The 27,988-nt window shown below is 38.7% G+C and overlaps 2 long non-coding RNA genes across 9 annotated transcripts in view; one reads left to right on the top strand and one right to left on the bottom strand.

Moving 5' to 3' along the window:
• Positions 1–27,988, bottom strand: part of LOC148225527 (uncharacterized) — a 183,075-nt gene that overhangs the window by 30,598 nt on the left and 124,489 nt on the right. Inside the window, exon 8 of one of the 8 annotated variants that reach the window (XR_015807928.1) lies at positions 21,011–21,042. The exons of the other annotated variants lie outside the window; for them this stretch is intronic. This is a non-coding gene — a long non-coding RNA (uncharacterized LOC148225527). The remainder of the gene's footprint in view (positions 1–21,010; positions 21,043–27,988) is intronic. 8 annotated transcript variants of the gene reach the window in all.
• Positions 12–26,654, top strand: LOC148225528 (uncharacterized). The gene is made up of 4 exons (XR_015807934.1): positions 12–162; positions 9,135–9,336; positions 21,289–21,394; positions 24,801–26,654. It is a non-coding gene; the product is annotated as an uncharacterized LOC148225528 (long non-coding RNA).

Raw genomic sequence — 27,988 nt, 5'->3', positions numbered from 1 at the left:
GGGGGGGGTTGTTTGTTTGTTTTTTGTTTCTTGGTTGTTTTTTTTTTCAGGTCCTTCTTTCCAGGGAGAATTATTCTCATTATATTGCAACAGACTTTTGCTTCTTCTTATGAAATGAGACAGCCTGAGTTCCTCATCAGTGAAGAGGAATTGGGAATAGTGGTGAGAAGTATTTTTCATTTACTCCTACTGAAACTGTCTTATGCATCCAAAATTGTTGACATTATTTTCCAGAATCTGTGATGTTTCTTCGTACGGAGATAGTGGCAAATTGCTTTCAGAAATGACTTCTTGAAACAGTCCAAGAAGTTGATGAAGGTCTTTATATCATGATGTTTGGTTTACTGATATTTGATTTTGTTGCACTCACACATCTATTTTTCAGAAAAATAATCCAGATACTCTATTATCACAACACAGAGTCAAGAAAGAACATCGATTAATTTTGCTTTGGGCCAAAACCAGTGGCAGGTTCTTCAGTGGAACCCAGGTGTCCATCTGCATTTATTCTTGTAGAGAATGGTTCAGGACTGAGATGTAACTCTGCAGAAGCTGAAGCTATTGAGGAAGGATTCAGTGTCACAGAATACATTCATCAATGCAAGGGAAAAATGTTTTTAGCAAGCTTAAAAATATGTAGCTGTGTTAAATTCAGGCACTTAATGGTGTTGAAACATCTTATGATCTCAGGTTGCTCCAAGGCACACACTTCTAATATTTTCACTTGAGATGACTGGAAAGCATGTAAGAGCTGCCCCTCATCATCTGACACTGCTGATTCTGCTCTTTCAGAAATCTGAAAATATCTACATACCTCAGTACATTCAGAATGCTTTGGTTCACATTCAGTTTGAGAGAGAAAAATGGAAGATTCTGAGTGAAATTCTTAGTTATGTCCTCCCCTCCATCCCCCTTTGCCCAGCTGCACTAGCCTTCACCATGTAGGAGTATTTCACTAAATATTTATGCAGAGACAGATTATCTTTTGCCACACGGGCATGTTGACACTACTTTTAACAAACCCACACATTTTCTGAAGATTTATTTTGAGATTAAAATGTTATGATTTTGGGTCTACCTCTAACAAAAGAAGAAAAGCAGATAAAAAAACCCAAAAAACCTCAGCATGTGTGTACAGAATAGCTAGAATGGAATGAAGCATCTTGCTTTTTTATGGAAATCTTCAATTCTGTGTATTCAAAACAAGCTGTAACAGCTTCACTGTAAAGTTGTTTTGAAGTTTGCTATTATCATCATACATATGCATAAAATATTTTTGTTATTCAGATAGCAATTTGCATGAACACCAAGGCTTTATCTCAAATTCTCATGAAGAAAGCTGTTCTTGTGTTGGGTGAACTGGAAGTTATTCTCCTTTACTGTAGGGCTTTCCGTTAATTAAATTCAAAGAATCAGTTTGACTGCTAATGCCTGTTATATTACTTCAGATAAGCAAAAAACCCATATTTTTCTTATGAGAATTGGTAAAAACTTGAGAAAATGTTGGGTTTTGTTTCTTTGTTTTTGATATGTTTTAGGGTTTTGGTTTTTTTAGGGTTACTTCTGTTCCACTTTCTGATTGCCTCTTTGTTCTGCAGGATAACTGAACGATAAGTCCTAGAGTAGTCACTTTCTAACTTTAATTGTATTAGTATGGGAATTCAGTTGGAAAACTAGATGAAAATCAAGTAACAGTTGGTCCAGGCATTTAAAACTGATACCAGCCAGGAATCCCTAAATGTCTTATAGTTCTGTATAAATCTGAGCTGATAAATGGGGACATAGTTTAGTAACAGTGGAGATGCTTTTATTCTATGCTGTTGTTACTATATATACACTAATGATCCACATTACCTCACTCGTGTCTTCCATAAGTTGTTAGACTCCCCAAAAGGAACAAAGCTAGACCTTGTAAGACAAGACAGCTACTCAGTTTAAGAAAAGGAGTAGCAGGAACCCTATTCTTTATGATATTTAATAATGCTCACTCTACCTTCGGCAAATGTCTTAATTTGTATGATAGAATCATAGAATAACTTCTCCTGAGAGAGAGGAAAAATCACTGCTTATTTTGATGTAGCTCAAGGTATGATTTGCTTTCTGGGTTGCAATCACACGTTGCTAACTTAATTTTTAATCCACCAGTATCCCAGGAAGGGCTGCTCTCACAGATAAGTCTTTAATTTTTCTCAGGGTTCTTAGCATTCATATTTTGCTTTAGACCCTCCAAAAGTACATTAATATTTATCATTTAAACTAATTTTTATACATCTTGAAATATTTTGCAAATTGAATGATAACACAAAAGGCACCCAGGGTCAGAGAGTTAATTTGTACAGATTTTCATAGACCTGAGGACTTGAAAAGATTGAATTGCTGTCTTTGTTTCAAAGACAGAATTTGAGACATTGAGTAGGTAAAAGAGATTGATGGGTATAGATAAAGGAGATATGAGCTTGAAAGCCTGAGGAGGAGAGAAATTTTGAAGAACAAAAATATGATACAATCCAATTGAGCAGAAATAGACAACAAAAAATCATCAAGAGACTTCCTTTAAAAGAGACAGTAGAATGGAGATATATTTTGTAGGATGCTATATTGGATTAAATGAAAGCTAAAATGAAAAGCTATATGCAACAAAGGCATCTGTCAGATAGGTTTCTCCTTTTTCTTTTCATGGCTGAGGGCTTCCAGCCCTTTTCACATTTGGCTGATTGCAACGTGTGAAATCTCAGAAGGTCACATTTGTCTTTGGCTTTTGTTGGTGAGAGGTACAGAGCAGATCCCTTTGCATGTTGCTCCTGTTATAACAAAACACCTTTCCCTCAGGAAGAGGAGGTGGAAAGCTATACAGAGTGCTTTTATCCAAGTACATGGCAAGAATACAAGAGTCAGAGTGGTGACCACTTTCTATCCAGTGGGCCAAATGCACACTGGAGTTACACTGCAGATTTTAGCCAGTATAAAGTCTGATGCAATGCTGATGCTCCTCTTTCCTGTTACTTTGTAGTTTTCTGTGGCAAACTTCACCTTTTCCCTCCACATTTCTACTACATCACTAGATGTGATCTTTTGAAATGTGGAAATATCGAAACCGCTATATATAAGTGATGCTCCAGGCACAGTTGTGTCATGGCCCTTTAGAAAGCTAAGCCTGTTGGGCAGCCTGACATGGCTGGTTCCCCCCAGGCATGGGGTCAGATCCTCAGAGGGTGCTGCTGCCTGATGTGGGCAGCAAAGTGCTGTGGCTGCAGCTGAAAAGACATCACAGGGAGAACCTGAGCCTTGGGCAAGGCACCAAAGAACTAAATAAGTTATTCCAAATCACTTCTGCCAATAACACGAGGTTGCAAATTGTTTCCCTAACAAGAGTTTCCCTGTATCAGAAGCCAACTTCATGCAGAAGCTGATGGACCCAGCACTCCGAAATTTATTTTTAACAAGTGAGAGCAGTATGGCTAGCAAAATAGAAAGATCTTATGTTTTTTTAACGCACCGTGCAAAAAGTGAAGTCAACACAACCCAGAAATACTCACTCATATCCCGAAAACCCAAACATATTCTGGGCTGCATCCAAAGCAGTGTTGCCAGCAGGTAGAGGGAGGGGATTCTGCCTCTCCTCTCTGCCTTTGTGAGACCCCATGTGGAGTGCTGCATCCAGCTCTGGGTCCCCAGCACAACAAGGACATCGATCTGTTGGAGCAGGTACAGAGGAAGGCCACAGAGGGGCTCAGAGGGCTGGAGCACCTGTCCTCTGAAGACTGGGAGAGCTGGAGTTGTCCAATCTTGAGAAAAAGAGAGTCCAGGGAGACCTTAGAGCAACCTTACAGTTCCAAAGGGGAGCTTACAAGAAATCTGCAGAGGGGGCTTTTTACAAGGACAAGGGGGAATGATTTTTAATTTAAAAGAGAGTAGGTTTAGATTAGATGTTAGAAAGAAATTCTTTAATGTGAGAGTGGTGAGGCAGTGGAACAGACTGCCCAAAGAAGTCATGGCTGCCCCATCCCTGGAAGTGTTCAAGTCCAGGCTGGATGGGACTCTCAGCAACCTGGTCTAGTGCAGTGTCCATGCCCATGATAGAGGGGTTTGGACTAGAGGATCTTTAAGTCTTTTCCAACCAAGACGTTCTGTGATTCTAAAGTCCTTTTTTTTTTTTTTTTTTTTTTTTTTTTTTTTTTTTTTTTTTTTTTTTTTTATAGGAGGCATGGAATTTGGGCCAATAGAGTTGCAATCTTTCTGAGTTTGCTTCTAAAATCTCTGTCTCACCTTTCATCCTCTCAGTTAAATTATTGTAACCCTCTCTTTACCATGGCTGCTTACTTTGCAATTCCACTAGCAATCTGCACAATCAGCTGAAACTTGACTGAGCTGTACTTCACCTCTACCTCATTTCTGCTCTTCTATCTCTCCCCTGACTACTCAGTCCCTGTGTTTTTGTACATTTGCAGGGATGCTCAATGCTTTTTTCAGTAGCTCTGTCCTCATTCTGTTTCTTGTTTTGTGTTGCTCTGTACTACAGGATGGCTGAGACAAAAATGCTGGGACAGTGCATATCTCCTTCACTCTCTTGCTGGGGAATTATTTATTCCAGGAAACCTATTCTATTAGTCTCACCTATCTTTGTTGTGTTGTTTAATATCAAGCACTTATCCAACAGTGTGAATTGCAATTAACATGAATTATACAAATGACAGGTTTTGCCCTGATTTTCTCACATTTTCATTAAGTGCTGAGCTGTAAACACACTTTGTCTTATAAATGTTTTCCAAACTTCAGAGTAGGTGCTTTTGAAAGCCTTTCATGACTAAGGACATCAGACTTTTGAAGAAGGATGTCAGTGCATGAGTAAAATTTACAGTTTCTTAAAATCTAGCCCTGACTTCATGGATATTGCTATGTTCTGCTGTGGTTTAGACGTGGGTTGATGAGGGGCTAGAAAAGGTGTGGGTATGTAAAGAAGAGCATATGGAACATGCTGGTTCACAAGGTTGAAACCCTGGTGCAATTGTGATTTTTTTTTATTCTGCTTGCATTAGTCAGAGAAAGTTTTAGGTAATGTAAATGTGTCAAGACACGTATCTTGTCTGAGTTATAAATCACGTCTCTGTCTAAGCATCACTTCCTTTACTCTGCATTACCACATACCCTAGAAAACTCTCTCTAAGCTGCTTGATTCCAGTATTTGAAGTTCACTTTCAAGCACATTTTTGAATGCTAAGCTGAGGCAGTATTTTCCTTTCTTTCTCAAAGGAGTACACATTTAATATAACACACATTGCTGTTCAAAATCTCCCATTTGTTTCTGCAAAGCTGAGATAGTGATGCTGTTCATGGTCCCAAAAGCCATTACTGATGTAAGAAATGTGCTCAGCTCTGGCCTAAATGATGTTGCTCTTTCATCTGGAGGCACCTTTCTCTCCAAGCCATATAAATCCAAACTTCTAATGCTATTGCTCTCTTCAGTCTTTAGCTACCACCTAACGCTTATGACTAAAATGTTTCTTGTATGTTGTCTGTGAAACCAGTTTGTGCAGCAATTGGTGTCCTTTCAGAAGAGTACTATATAAATGTAAGTCATTAATGTTGTCAATACCCAAGGGAAGAACAGGATGAAAATGTGCATATATAGTTTTTAGTGCTGGTGTAACTACACTATTCTGTAAAAATATTTAAATATTATCAGTTTGACATAATGGTTGTTAGTTTTAAGCGAGAACAGTTACACATGGTTTATGCTTCTATTAGTTCCATTTTGAGAATGCTATTAAACTTAAGGAAATTATAGATTGGAGGGAGTGAAATAATAGGTTGATTTTAAAAAGAACAATGACATAGAATAAAAAATTAAAATAATAGAATCATAGAATGGCTGAGGTTGTAAAGGACCTTTGGGATCATCTAGTTCCAACCCCTCTGCCATGGACAGAGAAACCTTTCATAGAGCAAGTTGTTTAGAGCTCCATCCAATCTGATCTTAAACACTCCTCCTCAGAAGGGGAAGTGGAGGGGTCTCTTCACTGGTCTCTTCACTTCTGTGACAAGAGACAGGATTTAAGGGAATGGCATGAAACTGAGTTAGGAGAGGTCTAGGTTGGATATCAGGAAATATATTGGATATTATCACCCAGAGGGTGGTTGGGCACTGGAACAGGCTCCCCAGGGAAGTTGTCGCAGCACCAAACCTGACAGAGTTTAAGAAGTGTTTGGACAATGCTTTTGGGCACATGGTGTGGCTCTTGGAGTGTCTTGCACAGGGCCAGGAGTTGGACACAGTGATCCTCATGGGTCCCTTCCAACTCAGTATATTCTATGGTTCGATGATCTTATGATTCTATTTCTCGGGATGTGATATTCACAACTTCTCTAGGAAAGCAGTTCCATTGCCTCAACACCTTCACAGCAAAGATTTTTTTCCTACTGTCTAATCTAAACCTAATCTCTTTCAGTTTGAAACCATTCCCCCTTGTCCTGTCACAGCATGCCCTTCTAAAATCTCCCTCTCCACCTTTCTTGTAGGCTCCCTTCAGGTACTGGTATGCTGCAATTAGGTCTCCCTGACGACTTCTCTTTCCAGGCTGAAAAAAACTAATTCTCTCAGTCTTTCTTCATAGGAGAAGAGCTCCCTCCCTCCAATCATCTTGATGCCTCCCTCTGGACTTGCTCTAACAGGTCCCTGTCCTTTCTGTGTTGGATACCCCAGGGCTGATGCAGCCCTGCAGGTGGGGTCTCAGCAGAGCAGAGCAGAGGGGCAGAATCCCCTCCCTGCCCTGCTGCCCACACTGCTCTGGATGCAGCCCAGGACACAGCTGCCTTCCTGGGCTGGGAGTGCCCATGGCTGGGTCATGTCCAGCCTCTCATCCACCAGCACCCCCAAGTCCTCCTCAGCAGGGCTGCTCTTAATGTGTTCAGCCATCACACTGGATGCTGTCCCAACCAATAATTGGTTACATAGAGATACTACTTTCTTAAAGTAGCAAACAGCAGTAAAGATGTACCTGCCTCTCCCTTTTCATCTACTTCTATATTTTCCATCCTGAGATCCTAGAAACTTGAAGCCATAATAGAAACAATTCATCAAAACATCTGTAGAGTCCACCTACTTCTACAATAGGATTATTCATCACCATGTGGATTTTCCATCTGGCAGTAAGTGACCAAAACGCTGAGACCACCACTGTCTTGCAAATTGTTTCACAGTTTAACCAGTCATACTATTGAGAAGATATGCCTCTAGCTCAATCCAAATTGTCTGCAATCATATTGCTTCCTTTCCCTTGTTATCTTGAGTAGTTCCTCCCCACCCATGTGTTTAACCTCTCTGAAATATCTGAGGATGGCAATCAGATCCCTCTGAGTCACTGCTTAGCTAAGCTGTATGCATTTTGAGTTTCCTTCTTTTTCCATGTAAGTCTTTTCAGACATTTAACCATTTTTCTCCCCTTTCTTGTGAAATCCTCAACATTTACTGAAGTCATTAGAAAAAATGCGTCTGGCTGAGCATGGGAATCACTGGCAAGTCTTATACAGATGGTCTCTTCAGTGGTCTGTGTGTAGCTGGAGCTGAGCTATGAAGACAATGTTTCAGCTACATAAGGAAGTGAGATCTCAGCCCCATTAAAAGCCAATGCCTACATTCTTACTAGCTGCTGCATGGCCCAATTTAACCACCCGGGGCACCACAAACAATGAACAGGGAATAATGTGTCTTTCAGGCTTCAGTGGGTGAATGATAATTTTATTTAGATTACTGGTCTGAGGAACATGTGTGTGATTAGACAGAAAAAGAACCTTTTCTATTTCCAATTTATTTCCATTTTGATTTGGAACAACATTTTGAAAATTGTAAATATTCTGTGGAATGGAAAGGTTTTAGCATTTAGACTTAGGAGAATCAACATTTTTGAAAACTTCTGTGAGCAGGGAACTGACTCTTGACCAAAGAAGGAGCCCAGGAAGTCAGACAGCTTGTCAACACTTTTGACTGCTCCCTTCCCAATGAGGCTGGTAACCAAAAAGCTGTCCACCCTTAGAACTAAGGAGCCTGGAATATAAGACAAGTCACACCAGCCTCCCTGCCTGCTTTCCATCAACAGTTTTGTCAGGTCCCCACAGAGTGCTGTTATTAAATCAAGTCAGTATTAACAGCCAGAAAATACCTGTCAGAATATATTTTTAACAGGTTGAACTTTAATTCTTCAGCTGTCCTTTACAGGCAATTTTTCATTTCTCTTTCCATTAAAATGTTTTCGGTTTGACATGCCAAAATAATCCTTTCTCAAAAAAAAACCCCAAAAAAACCAAACAAAAACCAACAAAAAAAACCAACCCAAAACTTGTAATATAGCAAATATAAAATAACTTATTATCTTTTGCTCCTCCAAAACTAATTTTAAAGGAAGAGAGAATAATGCCTAAGCGTCTAAACAAATTAGAGAGCTTATGGGGTAGCATAACCCAGTCCAATTTAAACAAAACAGCAAAATGACAAAATTAAAAGAAACTCACAAAAACCCAACAAAAACAACCAGCAACCAACCAACCAACCAACCAAAAAAAACCCAAACCAAAACAACAAAACCCACAAACAAACAACCCCAAAACCCCCTTAATCCACAAACCTGCAAAGAATAAAATACATAAGCCAACTGGTTTGTTATTTGTGATTGCTATTGAAGCTGAATAAGGAGAAATAACACTTCCCAAGACTGTGTCAGGTAAAGTAACTGCAGGAAACTGCAATAGTGCACATTCAGACCCTCTGGACCTACTATCCTTGCAAGGTAGAAGCACTTGGAAAAGATATTAGTACAAATTAGCACATCTAATTGGCCTACATTCCACAGCAGTCCTAGCTCTCATAAAAGGAGGAAATGTCTTTTATATTTCTGCCTTGCTTTTGTTAAGGAACATTGGTGAAGTTCTTGTTCCTAGTTTTGCTCAGAATTTCTCTTAGATCTGTGATGAAAGTCCTGGTTGGGACTAAGGGTAATTGGTGTTGTAGGAAGACAAGGGGAAGAGGACAGCATTGCTGTGTAATGGGGCCAATACTTATCAACAGAGAAATGGGAAAATCTCCTATTTGTTTTCTTGGTCATGAGTCCACAGAATTAAATTTTTCTTTTTGTTTTATATAGCAAACATAGCATTGATGAAATGCACCTGTGGCCATGGTTACATTTGTGCCACAGCAGGTCTGCCTCCAAAGGAATTGTGGCCCAAGGATAAGTGTATTCTGAGGAAGGTAAATCTTGGAGCACCCTGCTGCAGCATGGATTTATCCACACTTTGAGGCATCAGTGCCTGTGCAGGAAGCCAAGCTGGAGCACCTCAAAACACGTGAGTTGCATGTTACAGAATTTTCAGTGGCACGAACCACCTGAACCAATGGAGCACAAGTCTTACAAGGAGGTGCAAGTGCAGCAGTGACCTGACCTGAGCTGCTTTGGTGTCCAGTAACTCCACATAACATACCACCTCTTCTGCCCTGAGTCCCCCCATAACATATGGGGCCTGAAGTGATGGACTAAATTAATTCAATGGGCATTTTGTGGGTATTAGTGGACATTTTGCAGGTGGCCCATAGACTTGAGGCAATGCTGTCTGTATATTGTATCAAAGGATGGGAAGGAAACTGGTGGTTGATGAGGATGTGTGGGACATGAACATCATGTAAACAGTATGGAATAAGGGGTGGAGAATGTGCTGGGATGGAGGTTTTTGTTTCCATTGTAGCTTATATGGAGTAATGTTTTGGATTTTTGCTGGAAACAGTGTTGCTAATGCAGAGATGTTTTAGCTATGGCTGATCAGTGTTTACACAGAGTCAAGGCCTTTTCTTCTTACACTGCCCTGCCACTGAGAGGGATGGGGTGCACGTGGAGCTGGAGGGGATATAGCAGGGACAGGTGACACAGCTGACCAAAGAGATATCCCTGACCATGTGATGCCATGCTCAGAAATAAAAGCTGGGGAAAGAAGAAGAGACATTCAGAGTTAGCAGCATTTTGCCTTCCCAAGTCACAGTTACAAGTAATTGAACCCTGCTTTCCTAGAGGCAGCTGTGAATGTCTGTCTGCTGATGGAAAAGCAGTGAATGAATTCCTTGTTTTGCTTGACTTGTGTGCACAAATTTTGCTTTACCTACTAAACTGTCTTTATTTCAACCCATAAATTTTCTCACTAGCACTCTTCCAATTCTCTCCTCCTTCCCACTGGATGAGAGTGAGTGGCTGGGTGGTGCTTAGTTTCCAGCTCGAGTTAAACCATGACAATTCCACCCACTTCCATCACTCCGATTTAGAAACCTAATTAGCAAGAGTAGCAGGAAAGACTTTGGAATGCACTCAAAGGACAGGACAGGTGCTGTTGTCAAAAGGCAAAACTGGAGGATGTAGCTATGGAAAATTGACTGCATCAGGAGGTGTGGAGTCATTTCAGCTAAAGCAATGGGAGGAGGGACAAATGGAAAGGGAAAATTAGAGGAAGATTAGAGGAAGTCCAAGGTTATGAGTGTCTGTGAGCCTTTGTGGAGGCTGCAGCCTAACACACCCTCCATCAGAGCCTTTTCCAGACCATGTTGTGTTGTTACTGGATGATTTTACGTGTTTTATAATGCTTCAGTGGAGTGGTGTCCATCTTGGCAAACAAGTGAAAACTGATGTTGACACTGCTGTCGAAAGCACCAGTAAATTATCTGTCCTAAATCTTCTAAAGCCCTTTGTCTAAGGAGCGGCAGTCTGAGGCTGTAGAAGAGTTGAGTCTTGGCATCATCTATGGGTGGGATCAGAAACGGGAGTGCCCATCAGTCAGGCATGGTACATAAAAAATTCAAACAAGTCAACACAGAAATACGTGTTTATATAACACTCACTTCCAAATAAATATTTCCTGGATTGGCAGAACTTTCTGTGGGTGTGAATTATCAGTAATGGTCTTCAGTGCTGCAGGCATCACCCATATGAAAGGGGTCTGCTTATAGGGAGCAGTTGCTGTGAAGAAAGTCAGGAAAAGAGGTCCTGCCCTTGAGTGTTGCTGGTACAGTGAGAGTGGTAGGTCCTTCTAGAGTATGGGTATTGTAGAATCACTCCTTCAAAGGCTGGGAGCTCTGCCAGGTCTAGCACTGTGATCACTTTGGGGTTATCCTGGTAGAAACTGAGGTTACTCTTGGCCTCAGGCTATTCAGTTAAGTATGAGCTGGCTGGTCTTGGGCACTGAGTGGCAGTCAGGGAGCCTGACCCTTCCATTATTCCACTTTCAAGTTCACAGACCATATATCTAGCTCTGAGTTCCTAAAGTTCAGTTAGCTTCCTATGTTTTGATGAGAAGTATGAAAGCCATCTGGAGAGAAAGGAGAGGCTGAAAGTGTGGAAAGTACAGAAGTTAATGCAAAATTCCTAAAGTCTGGCAGGTTTTAGGAAGTGAAATAGAAGAGAGGTTGCTGTTTATTTTACTCTTCTCCCCACTGCATGTGAGTTTTCCTTTTTTCTTTCCTGTGCTATAAATGGGTGATACTGACCCAATTCCTGTACAGAGGCTTGTTTAGACATTTTTTGTCTTGTTTGCTTACCTGAGGCTGAAATAATGGGGATCCAGCTATGCATGGACCTCAGTATGGCACTCTAATTCAAATTTACAATTTCTAATTGTAATATCAGTGAATGTTTTGTCCTCAGGACAAATAGATATTTGCCATTTCCTAAGAATGGATACTTACTGCTCACAAACTCTGGACATTTCTAACCTGTTGAATCCTGCTGCTATAAAATCCCCTAACTGCTAGTTTTAGGGGATTAACACATCTCCTTCAATCAGCAATTGAGACTGGATTCAGATTAACAGATACTTCCATTTATAAAAACATGTTAAGGAAACCCTAATTTCAGAAGCAGATGTATACCGCTCCTGACCTTTCCTGCTTTTTTTTTTCTGAATAAACTTGAAGTACCTAATGAACATAGGGAAAATTGGAAATTATTGTAATTTGTATATGTTTTTGAGATAACCAATATAAAACTGTATGAATTTGTTTGTGTCTATTATCGAAACCATCTTCCTTTTCTTATACATTCAAAACGTCATAGTTACCGAAGTATGTCTATACACTCTGAATTATCTAAGCAAATCTTTTTCCTACATGTTCATAAAAATATTCAAGAAATATCAGCAGCTGTGTATGCAGATAACTGACTGAAGCTGACATTTAAAGTACTGAAAATTACATAACAGCTACTAATATAAAAAAATTATAACTATGATGAATGAAGAACTGTGAATTAACATTTAGAAATTCAACAAAGCTGAGGTTTCTATGTGAATGAGTATGAAAGGTGAGTGAGATATTTTTAAAAGCTTTTATTGTGCGTCAGCAGAGTGTGTCAGAAAGAAATTATTTTGAGCATGCTTTAATATCACAGTTGCAGTAATTAGTCTTTAGGTAGGTAGAAAGGACTGAGGTTTTTTGTTTTGTTTTGGGTTTATTTTTTTTCTTAATGGGAAAGTTTTCAGAGCTTCCTTTTTGCTGCCTCTAGAAACATACTCTGAATACAAAAGAAGCGAAGATCAAGGATCACTTGAATAATTTTATGAACCACTCAGTTTCATGAAGTCCTTTAATAAAAAAACAAGGCTGTGATGTGCCACATAATTGTACATTTTGGTGAGGTAATCATGGGTGGTAATAGTAGAGAACCACATCTTTTGAAAGGGCAGAGTCAAGAACTACTTCTGAAGGTAGACGTTATGGAGGCTTAGAGAAATACAAGCTTCTATAAAATAAAATTTTATAGTAGCTTGTATTTGTATAAAAAAAAGTTTAGCACAGAAGACTAATTGAGTGAAGTTTTATCTGCTGTGCAGATTGTGATAGCTTCAAGCTTTGTCCTGGAGGACCTGGTCATTGGCAGAAGTATTTTGGAGAAGCAAAGGAAGTTTGTTGCCGAAGGAATCCGCTCATGTGGGAATAAACTCAAAAGTCACTCAGTCTTTGGTTTCTAGCTTCAGTTCCAGAGCAATACTTAACATCAGCACATCATTGTCTAGAGGCAACCATGAAGCAGACTGAGCTCCATGCTATAAAGTATAAATCACTACAGCTGAGCTGAACCAGAGTGAGTGGGCAGATGTTTATGTAATGCTGTGTCAGGTGCAAATCATAACTGGAGAAGCCCACAGTTTTTGCTTACTTTCTATAAATGAAGTAGAAAAAGAAACCTCTTGCATCTCTATAGGTGGGCAGCAGCAATGGGGTAACCATGGGCCACCTCTCCAAGCTGAAGACTTTGAAATGATTACTCTGGTTATCATTCACAGATCCTCTTGACCTGTTTCGGGGGTAGTGGATGTAGGTCAGAGTTATCTCCTCATTGATACATTCCTGTAAAAATCCCAATTCTATCCTTTTCTTTAACTTAGTTGGTGATGTCGTGCTTGTTAGCAGAGATTCCTCTGTATTGGGCTGACTTGTATCTGAGGGTCTTGTATTTCTCATGTGGTAAAATAAGTTGGAACAGATAGGGTGGACAAATCGTCTGATACACTATGCAGTTTCAATGATTAACCCATGTTTAATATCTCTTACATGAGACACAAATGCATCAGTCTCTGAAAAATCAAAAACATTGCCATTCACATAGAGCTCCTCCACTCCACTGCAGTGTTAACAAAGACTAAATAATGCTGAGGGAGACCTCCAGGACAACAGACAGGAAAGCTCCAAATATTATTATGCAATGACAAAAAAAATTCTATCTCTAAAGAAACAAAAACCCTGAAAAAGCAGAGTGACTAAGAAAAAGTATGTCCTACTCACAGGCCAAAAATGGAGGAATAGAACCATGTCTTCACTTGTAGTCCTAGAGAGGTAATTAGTGAACCAGTGTGCATATTTACTCCTTGATACATAAGATGAACTTATGGCTGGGGGAAATGGATAGGTTGGTATAATTGGTACTCCTTAGGTAAGAGAGAGAGGGTGAACTGGTAGACTGAGGAGATCAGTGGGAAAAGTTCTCTGGTCTTTGTGTGGTTCTGGGTGCATGTACGACCTACCTGAGTGTAAAAGTGAGACCTGAAGCAGTCGTGTCCAGATGCCAGTCCAAGGACACTCCTCAAGGATGATGATACAAGAAATTTAAGAGAAAAGAAGTCCAGAACCTAAATTTTTATCACCCTTCAAAGCTTAGTGATACTAGGTGTAGTCAGTCAGTGATTCACTTAATCTAAGTGGAAAAGATAACCTGTTATATGTTAATATTGGCGATTAACATAATCTTCCATCAAATCAGGGGGGATGTGCAAAATGTGTTTTTTTCATATTGAGTACTCTGAATTCCATGAAAAAGAGTCCGTAGGAAGTATCCTCTTAGTTCAACTATTATCTTTGGCTGAGCTATGACTCATTTGCACTAAACTGAAACCCAACAACAGCAAGAATAATATTGAGCTTAGAAATAACAAGCATGATAACAAGAGGCATCTATGTCTACAGATTTATGTATGTTTGCCTTCTGTTTTCATACGATCAGACAAAAGTGGGGACTCTATAAGCTGTATAGAACTAGATTTTAGTACTGATGTAAAATTATTTTTGTGACCTCTTAATGATTTAAAGAAGAAAAATTGCAAGGCATAAAATATTAGTTTAAATTATTTCATAGAAAAAGAGAAAAATATGTTAAAATTCAAAGAAAGCTGTAATCTTAGAATGGGGATTATGTTGCTTAATTCAAGGGGAGTGCAAACAGAGCCACCCAATGCCATTGCACACCTTGGCGTCCCCAGGACACCTACACAGCTTTGGAAGTATTTTGCAGGACTTACAGGAGGGCTCCACACTCCTGAGGGTGTAGTTGGAAATCCAAATGGCATAGCTGATAATGTCAAATGTGCTTGTAGAGAGCCCTGCTGAGATTGCTTTGGTGCCTAGGAGTTAGATGTCTCAGTCTGACATTGCCAGTCTTAGGGTCCCTTAAGGGTCAGTAGGGAGAAATTGAGATATCCTGAGCTCAGATTTTCTAATCCTAAAGTAGGTCAGTTGTATTCCATCTGAAGCTGCCTGTTTGATGATAAGGACAACCCTAGAGTGACTAACTCAGACATGTGGAGCTCAATTAATTTCCCTGCCCTGAATGTGATGTGCAGTGTCCCAGTTGCCCGACTGCTACCCTAGAAAGGTCCCTCCCTGGGCTCTGCCAGCCAGTCACAAAAGCACCCTTGGCCGTATGGCAACTTTAAATATTTAATTTAAGTTAAATTTATCCTGGCCCTAAGAGGTTATTTTAACAAAGAGAAGTATTTTATAGCCCTAATTCCTCACTCTCAACATAGTTTATGCCCCTCCTCAAAAGAGACAGGATCCAGAATGGAAGATATTGCAATGACTTCTTGAAATGGTGTAAAGTGAGTGAGAACTTGATGTTCTAAATGGCCCTGGACTTCAAAATGGGATTGTCTGTAGCTGCCCCACTGGGAGAAAAGAAATGTTGAGAAAGATGTTAGCAGGGAAGAAGCAAGGCTAGTGAAGAAAGTGCTGTGGCCAGTGTGATGCAGCTATTCTTGGCTGAATCTGCATTGCCAGCAAGGCTGGGGTTCTGGAGGCTGCACAGAGTTTTATGCAATGTGTGCCATGTAAAGTTGTCACCTTGGTAGGACTGTTCACTCACTGCAAGATAAATAGAGAACTGCAGGCATTTCCTCCCATACAGTTGGATGTGCCTCCTTTTGAGTGCTCCCTGACCCTTTTGAAAGTGAAGACAGCATGGAGAAAATGGTCAAAATGGTGAGTGAACTGGGGGGACAGGCTGCATTTGGCTTATTGGCCATTCTTTGGCCATCTCTGGTCTGATCTACATCTACAAAGCTATCACAGCTGTTTTAGTCCCCTTGCTGAAAATCCTCTAATTCTCACCCCCTATTTAGGAGAAATTTATGGGGTATATTACAAATGAATGCTCATTCATTCCAGATATGTTGCTTAGGAAAGGAGCATATGGAATTGCACAGGAGCACTTCTTGCTTAGTGCATCAATACAGGAAGAAAGTTAAGTAGAATAAAATTCCAAAGATAAGCTTCAGATCAGGCACTTTCTAATTTTTGAGTTTATTTCTCTATGGTCTTTTTCTCTTCTGCAGAATCTTTGACCTAGCTTCAGCAGAACACACACACACTGTCCTTTGGGGAACTAGTTGTGGTTTCACTACATGTTTTGGCTTGTTACCTTGACAGTCTCAGCTCTGGGATGCACCTATGAGCTTTCTCTAGGGAACTATGGCCTGGAACCAGCAATTTACTCGAGCCCCAATATCAAAACAACACGTTACACATTCTTTGCCCTGATAGCACAAAATATTCACATGGAAAGATAAAACCAAAATATTCAAAAGGACTGTGAATCTTGGGCCAGATTTTTTGGTTTTAACTTGGTAGGGAGAAAGAGACTGTGCAAATCATAGCTGGCTCAGTATAATACTGGACTGAGTTCCATCCAACAGTCCTCAGCAGACAAGAAGAGCACTTGCAGGTAAATGTTTTTGCTCCCACACACATATCACACCCCTAAGGCACAACACACTGTCGCTCTGTGGGAATGCTGCATGGCATGTCTGGTTGGCTTGTAGGAGCTGGGAATGGATGAAACATAATTAGAGCAGATGGTGTCTCTGGAAACTGCTAGCATGTAAGAAATCTCTAATGACCACACTAAGATTTTTCGAAATTCTCTGGTTTAGTCTAAATTGGGTGGATTTTCTTGGGACTAAAAAAACCCACATTCCTGACACCATGAGGATTCTTGTCAAATCTCAAGTACTTCAATCTACAGACAACCTTGATATTTTCAGTAAGCAGTCATGAATTTTAAAAACCTAACCTTAGCCTAACATATTTCCTCTAGCTACAGCAATGGTTCCATCCTTTTAATGGAAACCTTTCCTACAAAATCAAGACTGAGGAAGGACTTCATACAAAACTTTTGAGTCTGAACAGTTAAAGTCTGTCAAGCTTACAATATGAAGAAAATCAGGCGAAAAAATAAAATTTTCAACTATGAGATTCACTATCAGCAGCATTTGTAAAAGTATATCATAGCTCTTTTAAAAAGGGATAGTGATATATGTTTTAATTAGGAAAATGAATATATTTCAGCATCTGGGAAAACATTTAAGACATTAGAAAACAACTGTTGAACTTTTCTATGGATTAGCAAAATAGAGATGAGTTTATTACTGTTGAATTCCCTTCTTCAGCAAATTATATCCATTAAGAGTAAGACCTGAAATGCCCAGTAGCCACTTCTCATTCAAACTTCCAATATTCTTGTGCACAAAACTTTATGAGGTTAAATAATAGAAAAAAGTTCCTATTATTAAAAAAGTCACTTTCATTTCATCTGCAGAGTTTTTGATTGTTCTCTGCATAGGCTGTTATAAGGTTAACCTTGGGTAAACCTCTGGGATTTAAAACAAATTATATTCAAAAGTTCTCAGGAATAATTTCTGTAGATATCAAATCAAGAAAATAAATTAGTTATTTGATTTAATCAGGAAGCAATATGTCTACCTACACCACCTGCAGAGCACGAAATGTCTTTGTCTCTTATCTCTTCAAGGTTTTCCTTTCATTGGCTGCTGATTACATGACCTCTGGCAATAAAGTATTTAATAGTATTATTTCCATCTGTCCACCTGGACCAGATTTGTAGTGACATGTTGGAGTTTGGGGTTTTTTTGGCCACAATTTAAATAATGACCTAATTTTTCATACAGTGCACACTAAATTTTTAACTATTTGTAAATCTCAAATATAATTTAAATAGCTGACATTACTTTATTGCTTCTACTAAAAGTCAGCATAAGGAAAACATAAATAATTTGACAGCATTTTTACTTTCTTATCACAAGAGCTGTAGAGTACAGAATAGAGATTATTTTATATATTTTTTCCTGTAAATTTGTTTTGCAAAAGCTCCTGAGTAACTCTGGAGCACTACAAAACCAGAGCAGCAGCAAGCCTCAAAAGATGATATATCCCACCTTTTTCTCCAAGGATAGTTCATTTATCTCTGAATTATTGGCAGGCAGATGGTTGTGCAACACTTTATTGAAAATACTCGTGATGGAGATTTCACAGGCTCTGCAAACCATAATTCCTGCATTTCACCATTTCAAAAACTAGAAAGTTTTTCCCTGTTTTTCCTTGTCTAAATCCTTTGATATCAATTGATAAACTTGGTCAGCCTTTATTTTGTAGGGTGGGTACTTTTTTGTAGTATTTTCATTAATATCTTAGATAGAACACAGTATTTATAGTAGTAAAAAGGGGTTTCAGGGCATCTTTTTCTTAATGTCTTCTTCTAAGAAAATTATCTTTTCTTAGTAGACTTGAAATGTATAACTTTTCATCTATGAAACTGTTTGCATTGTGTTACTATGATAAGAATTGAAATAATGTCCACGTTTGTCAGATAACTACACATAGTAGGTCAACTAACAATTCTGAGTTTTTGTGATCCAGGGCATGTATTAACTGTGTCATGGTCATATATTGGTCTTCTCTTTATTGTCCTGTAACTGTTTAGTGTCCTGCAAAAAGCACTCTTATCTCAGTCAAGGTAAAGTCTGAGAGACTTCATATCACAAAATATAATTTTTCTAAGTACTGAGGTGAGAAACTTTACTTGCAACACTGTATTTCTAACTGGGTTTTTTTATTATTATTTATTAATATAAAATATGGCCATTCAGTCAAAGCATTGTCTCTATACACACACTTGCCATTTTCAGTATTTTTACCATTAAACACCTGCTGAACTTTCATGAACTGGGGTTGCTCACATGATTTCAGAAACTTTTCTTGACCAATCATTTTCTCACTGACAATTTGCATGTGTCTGTCATGGTTTGACCCCACCCAGGAACTAAGAGAAGTGAGCTGCTTGCTCATTTGCCCTTGGTAGAATGGGTGAGGGAATTAGAAAAGTGAGAAAACCCATGGGTTGACATATGTTGATAGTTTAATAGGTAGAGCAGAAGTCACATGCACAAGCAAAGAAAAAGAAAAGAATTCATTTGCCATGTCCCATGGGCAGCCATCTCCAGGAAAGCAGAGTTTGATCAAGCATAGCAGTGATTTGGGGAGGCAAACACCATCACTCTGAATGTCCCCCTCCTCCTTCTTGCCCCAGCTTTTCCTGCTGAGCGTGGTGCCATAGCCCTTTGGCCAGCTGGGATCTGCTGTCCTGATTGTGTCCTCTCCCAAGCTCTTGTGTGCTCCCATCCTCCTCGATGATGGGGTGGTGTAAGAAGCAGAAAAGTCTCTGATCCTGTCCAATAGCCACTTAAAAATAAGGAAAACATGCCTGGTTTATCAACTCTTTCCACCACAAAGGCAAAACATATCCCTGTGCTGGCTACTAGGAAGAAAATTAACTCTGTGGTGCTCAAAACCAGCACAGTGACTTACTGGCTTCTTAGCTTATAAGGTTTCTTGGCAGAGTTAATTGAAGGGAACTATGTCATAGAGCAAAGCTCATATATTCCAAGTGGGATGTCCTTTAATCCGATTTCTGACATGTGCCTGAAACATTCCAAGTAGGCCTACTTTTTTTCCTTAAACCTAAGAAATTCTGCTGAAAAACCTGTTTTCCTGTCCTGAAATAATGTGTTTTATATTCAGATGTAGAGGGATAGGATACATTATTTTTCACCTTCCTTCTTCAAATACTCAGTTGCTTTGCACCTTGACCCTCTCTGAGAAATGGAGTTCTGACACAAAACCTTTTGTGTCAGAAGCTTTTGAGGATAATCGTGGAGTTTCCATCAATGCCTGTTTCTACCAATGCACGCTTTCCTGGATTGTGCAGTTCTTAAGGGAAGAATTTCAGGAATCATATGAGGGTTTTTCCCCTCTAAGACTGGTGATATTATGAAAAAGCAGAGAAGTTGCCATACAAGGCCATGCAATTACTGTAAGGTGCAATTGTTCTGGTGTCAGTCATAGATGCTCCAAAGGAAAATATATAAGTTTTGTCATAAACAGAGGTAGTAAATCCTGCTTTGTCCTGATCTAGAAGAATTAAAAGTTTGGTTTAAGAGCTGCATCATGAAGGCTAATATTTCTTCCAGAAGTTCTTTGATATGAGCTGTTAAAACTCTGTCTGTTAGCAATACAAAATGTTCAAACTTCTTCCAAATTCAATTAAATTCCTCTATTAAGCAACTTCCTTCAGGTGCAGGTTTCATGGATTTTGTTTTTACTGTGAGTAAAAGTATTTTTTCATGCCAGTTTTGATTATGCCACAGTGGAAAGTGATTTCCAAATACAGGGAAAAAATGCAGCTCTAAAGAGCTCATATCCTCAGGTAATAAAAGAGATGATAAACAAGACACTGCAAATTTCTGTTGTCTGAACAAAGTGAATCACTTTGAAAAGGTTGCAGTTATGCAGAGGAGTGGAAGACAGGAACAGGCCAATACATCGACTCAGAAAATGCAAAATTAATCATTATATGGGAAAACAGTGGAAATATGAAAAGTGACCTGCTGTTTGATGTGAAAATTCAGAAGTTAAAGCTTGCTTTCTTGTTCTTTAAACAATTAAAAGGTGCCCTTGAGTCTGTGGTCAGAAGTGAGAGGAGAATTGCTATGGCTGACAAGGATGCTATTTTCTGTTTCCACAGAATTTGTTGTTACGTCCTTAAAACTGTGGTTGACAGGAGGTAATTTGGCAACAGGATTTAATGTTATATTAGAGGTTTGGAAACCAGAGCATGATTATCTGTAACCTGCAGATAGTGGAGGTCCTGCAGATTGACAGCAATGCAGTTAAATATCAGAATCTAGCCTGGTTCACCTGGTTCTCTGTATGAGCAGTGCTGCTTAAAAAATGTAACACAGTGATGGTTTGTATGGAAGGCAATAGTTGGCTTTTTTCTCCTTGATGCTTGAAAAAGAAAAAAGAATGATGACTTAAGAGACAAAAGCAAAATGAGTAGATGCAAACCACCAGTATAAGTACCTTTAAGAACACATGTTGTATTCTTCTTGCATCTGTGGGAGAAACCAGAAAAATAATTTCAAGTGAAGTGTGGGAGTATCATGAATTATCCAACATTTCACAACAGTTACTTATGCTTCCTTTTAATAACAGTTAACGAAGTTTGTGTCAATGAGGCTTTTCATGTGGAATCAGAGTTGAGAGTATCATGTAAAGGGTTGAAGAATGTGTTTTAAGAGATTGCATTTCAGGTAACTAATGTCATATTATATATTTTTCCACCAACTTTTACATTACAGATTATGCATGTGAGTGAAGTCAATGGGACTTCACATGCCAGAAAGATCCATGACCACAAACCTTAGGGAAAAATCAAGTGAAAATAACAGTAACCAGGAATATGATGTAAGTATTTTTGTATTTTCTGAGCTCTGTTTAACAAGTGGCCATTGTACAAATGGTTGGATTACCTCATGAGACCCTTTCTTACTTGAATGATCTAAGAACTGATGAGCCCATAATATTCAAAAATTTTTCTTTTCACATGTGCTACTTTACATCAGACAGAAATGTTGTCTTGTAATACTCTGAAATGTCATTTTTCAATAAGATTCACATGGGAAATTGTTAACTCATACCCACTACTTATTTTTTAACCAATTGCAAATATATGTAATCACATACAAAATGTTGTGAATTATGACCAAGACCAGCTGGACAATACATTACTTCCATATAACACCATTACATATTCAACTAATATGCTTAGACTGCAATCTACTTATGTAATTAAATCTTTTAATTAATATTTCTATTTATAGGGAGATCACAGATAATGTATGAATGTTTCAGTCTCCATGAATGGCTCTCTGGGATGATGTAACCCAGTGATAAATGAAAACACAGATAGCCAGACACTGTGCTGACCTTTATTCAGCTTTTCTTGCATGCTGGCTAGTTCTGTAAAATTTCCAGGGAATGCTACTTCTCTCAGGTACTACTTCTATGAAAGAACGTGGTGAGTACCACTTGCCACTCAAACACAGCACCTCAGAGAGTATTCTGAATAATGTATTGTAATACATTTAAAACTCAAATTCAAAATCAAACTCAAAATAATTCTCAGGAAAGTTGATTTCCATTTCTTAATGTCTTAAAATTCCACAACTCTAAAAATTCCAAAATAGCACTGATCTCTGAAATCTATAATTTCACGTTTTCTGCATTATTTAACCTTCTTTATCTGTTATGCTCAAAAAAATGTTAGTTCTGACTTCCATACTCACAAGGTATATTGAAAGTGTAATTAATTTTGCTTTTGTGATATCTGTACCTGCAGTCATTGACTCTAAGTGGAGTTGCAACTTGTTTCTCATAGTGAAGATTTTAGCTTTTTTAATTTGATGCCTTACTTTAAGTCTTTACAGTGACATATATATGAGCACTGCTTTTTGCCTCTGGGGAACTACCCTAATTGATGCTGACTGAAATTTTAATCTTTCAAAACTACAGGAGTTCAGAGTTATTTTAGCAGAGTAAACAAGTGCTAAAAGAATTATTGAGAAATTAAAGCAAACACAGTAATAGATAATTTTAGTTTCTTAATTGCATAAATTACTTCTTGCTCAATTATTTTTACACTGTCTTTCACAACTCTTCATAATAATATCTGAAAAGAAACTCCAAAATTAAAAAATAAGAAACATAATAAAATTCATAAAATGCTGTAGTTCACCCCCACGGCAGGTCTTTTTTTATGTGAGAAATCCTCATGGAATTAAATAATTTTTATGTGAAAGATGTTCCAACCACATATTCACTAAAAGGTTTTTTTGATGATTTAATTTCTTTTTATGCAGTGCAGAAAAAAAAAAAAGCAGAAGTGGATATATTTTCTTGTAAGAGTTTCTCTTCAGAGCAACTGCTACTGCAACTCCACTGGACATATTCCAGAATATGTCTGGGAGGTGGATATAGATCTGGCCAAAAGGACTGAAAAGGAAATAAATATGCTTTATTGATTTGTTCTATTGCTCTGAGAAAGGGATCTGGGAACCTCAAAACTTTCCAATCCTTCTCAGCTGCAATAAGTCAATCTATGGCCTCCAGAGAAAATATAGAGATTTTATTCTAGTGATTCTTGTGTTTGAATAGAAGCCAGTTTTGAAGGAGAACACAAATAACACCTTGCGCTAAGAGTAAAGAAGAAAAAAAAATCTCTATCAAGGAGTTGGTTTCATTCCTTTCAGTACTTTTAATTCTGTTTTCATACTATTCAGTATTCAAGAACAAGTTCTCAACTCTTTTTAGGCATTTTCTATCACAATTCAGGTCACATTATGGATGATGATTGGCACTAGTAAGACACTTTAACTAGTACAGTGAGTCAAGTCAGGCAACTCCCACTATTCTGTGTGCAAGTGACACCTACCATGTTAGTAATATCTTCTTAGCTACATTTTTAACACACTTTCAGTGTTAAGGGGAAAAATTCTTGGAAGCAACTGAAGCTTTTAAAAAAAACTGACAAACCACAAAAAGCCCAACACACACATGCGGAGAAAACAGGGGAAGAAGGAGATCTTGTAGGAGGAAAAACCTGAAATAGAATTGGGTCACAAAAGGAAACAAGAGACCATTGGATAACTCTTTCCTGGAGAGTCCCCATGGAAAGCACCAATAAATCCTGAATTCTGAGCTGAATTTTTTGACACAGCTTTGTTGGAAAGCTGGTGACTCTGCTTTATTCAGACTGTGGAATACTTTCTGTCTGGGTGCTAAAGGTGTTACCAGAATGGTGAAACTTCATCTTGAAATTCCTTTGGGGACACAAATGAGTCAGGCTTACACTTTTTAGGAAGTTTGCTACAACCAGCAGACTATCATATAATGGAAAACCATCATTATTAAAAAGAAAAAATATTCATTATGCATCTATATATTAGTAATATATTATTTAGGTCGATATTTAGTACAATTAAAATCAACAGAATTCAGTTTGTCCCTTTAAAAGGATGGTTTAGCCCTCTCTTGAAGGGATTCACAGCTGTGATGATTAAAGGGACAGGAGTGCTTATGCCTTGAACAGCAGGACTTGTCTGTATCAACATCATCCTGGTGCTATGTGATCATTTTGAATTAGATTTCTTCTGGTTCAGGGTACTGGATGTTTGGGGTCTTATGCTGAGCTAACTTTCTCCTATTATATCATGTTCTGTGGGAAAATTTGTAAGGTAAGCATCTTTTTTTGACATTTTCCACACATTAGATACTGCAGCACCTGACCTAGAAAGCTCTTTGTTCTTTAGTGGATCTAAGGGAACTTGGAAGATTATCCACAGGGATATGGAACAGGAGAGGAATGGGAACAAAATTAATTATGACTGTTCTCAGTTCCTGTGCAGCACTGCAGCAAGTGGAGTATTGAACTGGAATATACAGAACAGCCTCATCTGTCTCTATAACTGGTATCTATTGAATTGTTTGAGACTGAACTTACATAAAATTAAATCCTATGATCTTCTCCTATTTTTTTATGCACTTTTATTCCTGTTCAAAAACTGAAGCAACCAGGAGGCTGCCCTGGGCAGAGAACCAATCAGCATCTGCAACAGTCTTTCTGAGAAAGAAAATAGTTTGTAGCTATGACTCTAATTTTATCACATATCCAGCTGGGAAAGAATGAGGGACTCACCTAAATCCTTCTCAAAGAGAAGTATCTTCATAAGAAGAGAGAAAACAAAGTGAAAGAAGGTCAACAGTTATGCATTTGCAAGGTTGGACATTACTTTTTTTTTCTGTACCGTTTCAGAACTGAGAATCCTTTACTTCATCTGCCATCCCTCTGGAAGGAACTCTACATAGTCAGAAATACCATTTTTCAGATGCTGAGGTGTTGTTATATTTGCTGAGGACATAATTCCTTTTTTTTGACTGGGACAGCTTTGCCTGCTTACCAAATGGATGATGCCATGGTGAAGTGGACGTGTGGCTTTGTTCACCTACTTCACAGGAAGCCCCAAAGCAAAACAGCTATTTTCAGCAGACTGCCATTTGTGTATCACTTTGCTTCACAGTGAGAAGGGAGCTATTGCTGAACAAAACACTTCTGGCTGCCTAATCGAGTGACTGATTTGCTGTCTGTCATTACTCACACGGACTTTGGGATAGGGTAATGAGGTTCCTGTTCTCCTTGGCAAGATAAATGACTCTGAAGGATGAGCTAATATCTGCACTGCAAAATTTATTTTTTTCTTGTTCCATAACTGTCCAAAAGTAGGCACTGTCACACTGCTTGGAAGGCTTCTAGCCCCACCTATTGTCAGTCTTGCTGGATACTTTGTGTAAGATTAAGATCAGACAAGACTTAGTCAAACTTTCCCATAGGCTAAAGTTTCTTGTTGTGTGACTCCTCAGGTTGATTATATTTTATTTTAAATTTCAGTCAAAATATGTAAAATTTTTAGTGGTTTAGAATATAAAAAAAAAAAAGGGAGGGGGTTATCACAAGTGAAAAAATAAAGGCGTTCTATCTTCTTTCTGCTGTAGAAACAGGGAATAAGATTTGGGAGAGCAGTACCTGCTTTGGAGATCTTTCAGCCAGCACTACAGTTGAGTTGAAGCTACAAAGAGAAACACAGGAACCTATGATGTAAGAAAAATGTTATTTTTCTTACCTGTTGTAATAGCAGGTTGGAGATTCATTAAACTGGTTACCCTGAGTCAATGATACCCTGATAATTATCTGTTTGATCTCTGTGCCTGTATTGAGTTGTCTGGGATGGAGTTAATTTTCCCCACAGCAACCCTCACAGTGCTGTGCTGTGCCTTGATAGCTGGAAAGGTGTAGATAACACACCAGTGTTTTGGCTGTTGCTGAGCAGTGCTGGCACAGCATCAGTGCTGTGTCCCCAGCATTCCACTCCCAAGCAGTAGGTTGGCAAGATCCTGGGAGGGGACACAGCTGGGATAGCTGACCCCAACTGACCAAAGGGACAAAAAATTTGTCTGCCCAAGCAACCACTACATGTGCTGAAGTCCTGCTTCCTGGGAAGTGGCTGGACATTGTTTCCTGATGAGAAGTACAGAATAAAAACTTTATAATTTTCCTCTGCTTGTGCATGCACGAGTTTTCAGTTTTGCTCACCTGCTTCCATCTAATTCTCCCTCCCTCCCCTGTCCAGCTGAGGAGGGGGAGTGATAGAGTGGTGTGGTGGCATCTGCCATCTTTGTCATTAGTGGGATACCAAAAGTGGGCTAACAACTCTTTCATCTGTCATAGCAGGTGGATAACTGGACTTTATCCTCTCTTGAAAATCCCACTGTTTCTGGGAGGGGGAAGATAGGAGAGGAAAATGTGTTTATATTGCATTCTCTTACATAAGCACGAGCACAGTGGGGCATATTTTAATCCTGGTATTTCCACAGCTTTTAATAACCGATTTGCAAAGTTAATAATGTGCTTTCCTTGTGGAGGTTTTTCTGTGATTTTTGTGCTGACAAACCCAGAACACTACAGGAGCTAAGTTTGTGCAAGGGCAGCAGCAAAGTGCCATAGACCTCATATTTTAACAAAAGCCAGGGCAGTGACTGATGAAAAGGTGAGGAAATGCCAGTATAATTGGAAGAGGAGTGTTCAGCTTTAGGGCATGATAGGTTTTCTGTCAAGAATAAATAAAAGAAAATTGTTTACTTCCTATGTTGTTTCTTTTGAAGTTAATTTTCTCTCAGTTGTGGATTAATTAAAAAAATGCCATGAAAATGTTGAAGAAAGAAGCTTCAACAGATGACAATGACTGCTTAGTACAGATGCACTACAATAAACTGGTTTCAGGCAGTCACAAAGTAAATTTTGAAGGTTTGAACAGGGAGGTAAACCATTGTTCTGGGCTCCTATTCAATCAGCCCTGAAGGACTTCTCCACTGAAAGCAAACCTGCAATCCAGTGATCCTGTGGCTTACTTACAGCTCCAACTACTCCATAATCTTCCATATCAAACCTCTCAACTGGAGCTTTGAACTGTCTGCCTCCTTGGAGAAGATTTAGCTATCTCTGAAAGACCACATGTCCTTAATGAAATCAGCTGCACTTCCTACTCCAGACCTAGATGAAAGTGCAAACCTTCACCAGCTGACAGAGAATTTTCCTTTATTGCTAAAGGCAAAATGACTCAATGCTGCAGGGAGGACACTACTGATAGGGCTAAAATGTTTGTGGTATGGAGCATCAGATAAGTTGTCACAGAACCAAATGTGACCTTCCTTTTCACCACAAGACAACATTCATCCTATCACCTGAGTTTAGAATGCAAAATGGCAGTCTATTGTCTCTACTTCTTTGCTTTTATATTTTCTTCTTTTACACTCCTCTAAATGCCAGTTTTAGATCCCTAAAACCTGAACATTTCTAAATTCTTTGCTCCCAACTTTGGATAAAATGAATCTTTTTTACCTGTGACGTCCAAATATGTGCTAGGCACATAACTAAATGTATGTTTCCTCTATTTGGGAAAAATTCAGCGTGGAAGACTGAGTACAGAGTTTATTCTGTGAGAATTTGTTCATATCTATAAGGTGCAGTGGGGGCCAAGCTAGAAATTCCCAATGCAAGCAATGGAGTAATGTGGCTTCCTGCTCTGGAGTAAGATTCATCAGCTTGTCTGCACTCCACTACTTGTAGAATGGCTGTTATTCATGCAATGAAGACAATACAAGTGCTCTTGAAGCTGCAACATTATAATTGATGTTCTATCTTTGAAATGCTGAAGTAGGTTTAACAAAGTTTTCTTAAAAGAATAGCCAGGGAGTAAATCTTTTGATGCAGTATAATATTTGGTGTTGATGTTTCCTATTTTCAAATTACCTTTCTTTAGCAAGTTTTAATTTCATTTAATTTGAGTTAGTCAAAATCAGAATGAAACAAGTAATTTCTGGTGAAATGCAATATTTTCATTCACCCAATATATTGTTTCCTGATTGATATTTTGTATACGAGGTGCA

This window comes from Sturnus vulgaris, chromosome 1 (assembly GCF_052056855.1).
Source record: "Sturnus vulgaris isolate bStuVul1 chromosome 1, bStuVul1.hap1, whole genome shotgun sequence".
In the NCBI taxonomy this organism is placed as follows: domain Eukaryota; kingdom Metazoa; phylum Chordata; class Aves; order Passeriformes; family Sturnidae; genus Sturnus; species Sturnus vulgaris.
The sequence above is the reverse complement of the archived record's forward strand: the minus strand, read 5'-3'. Positions and strand labels throughout refer to the sequence as shown.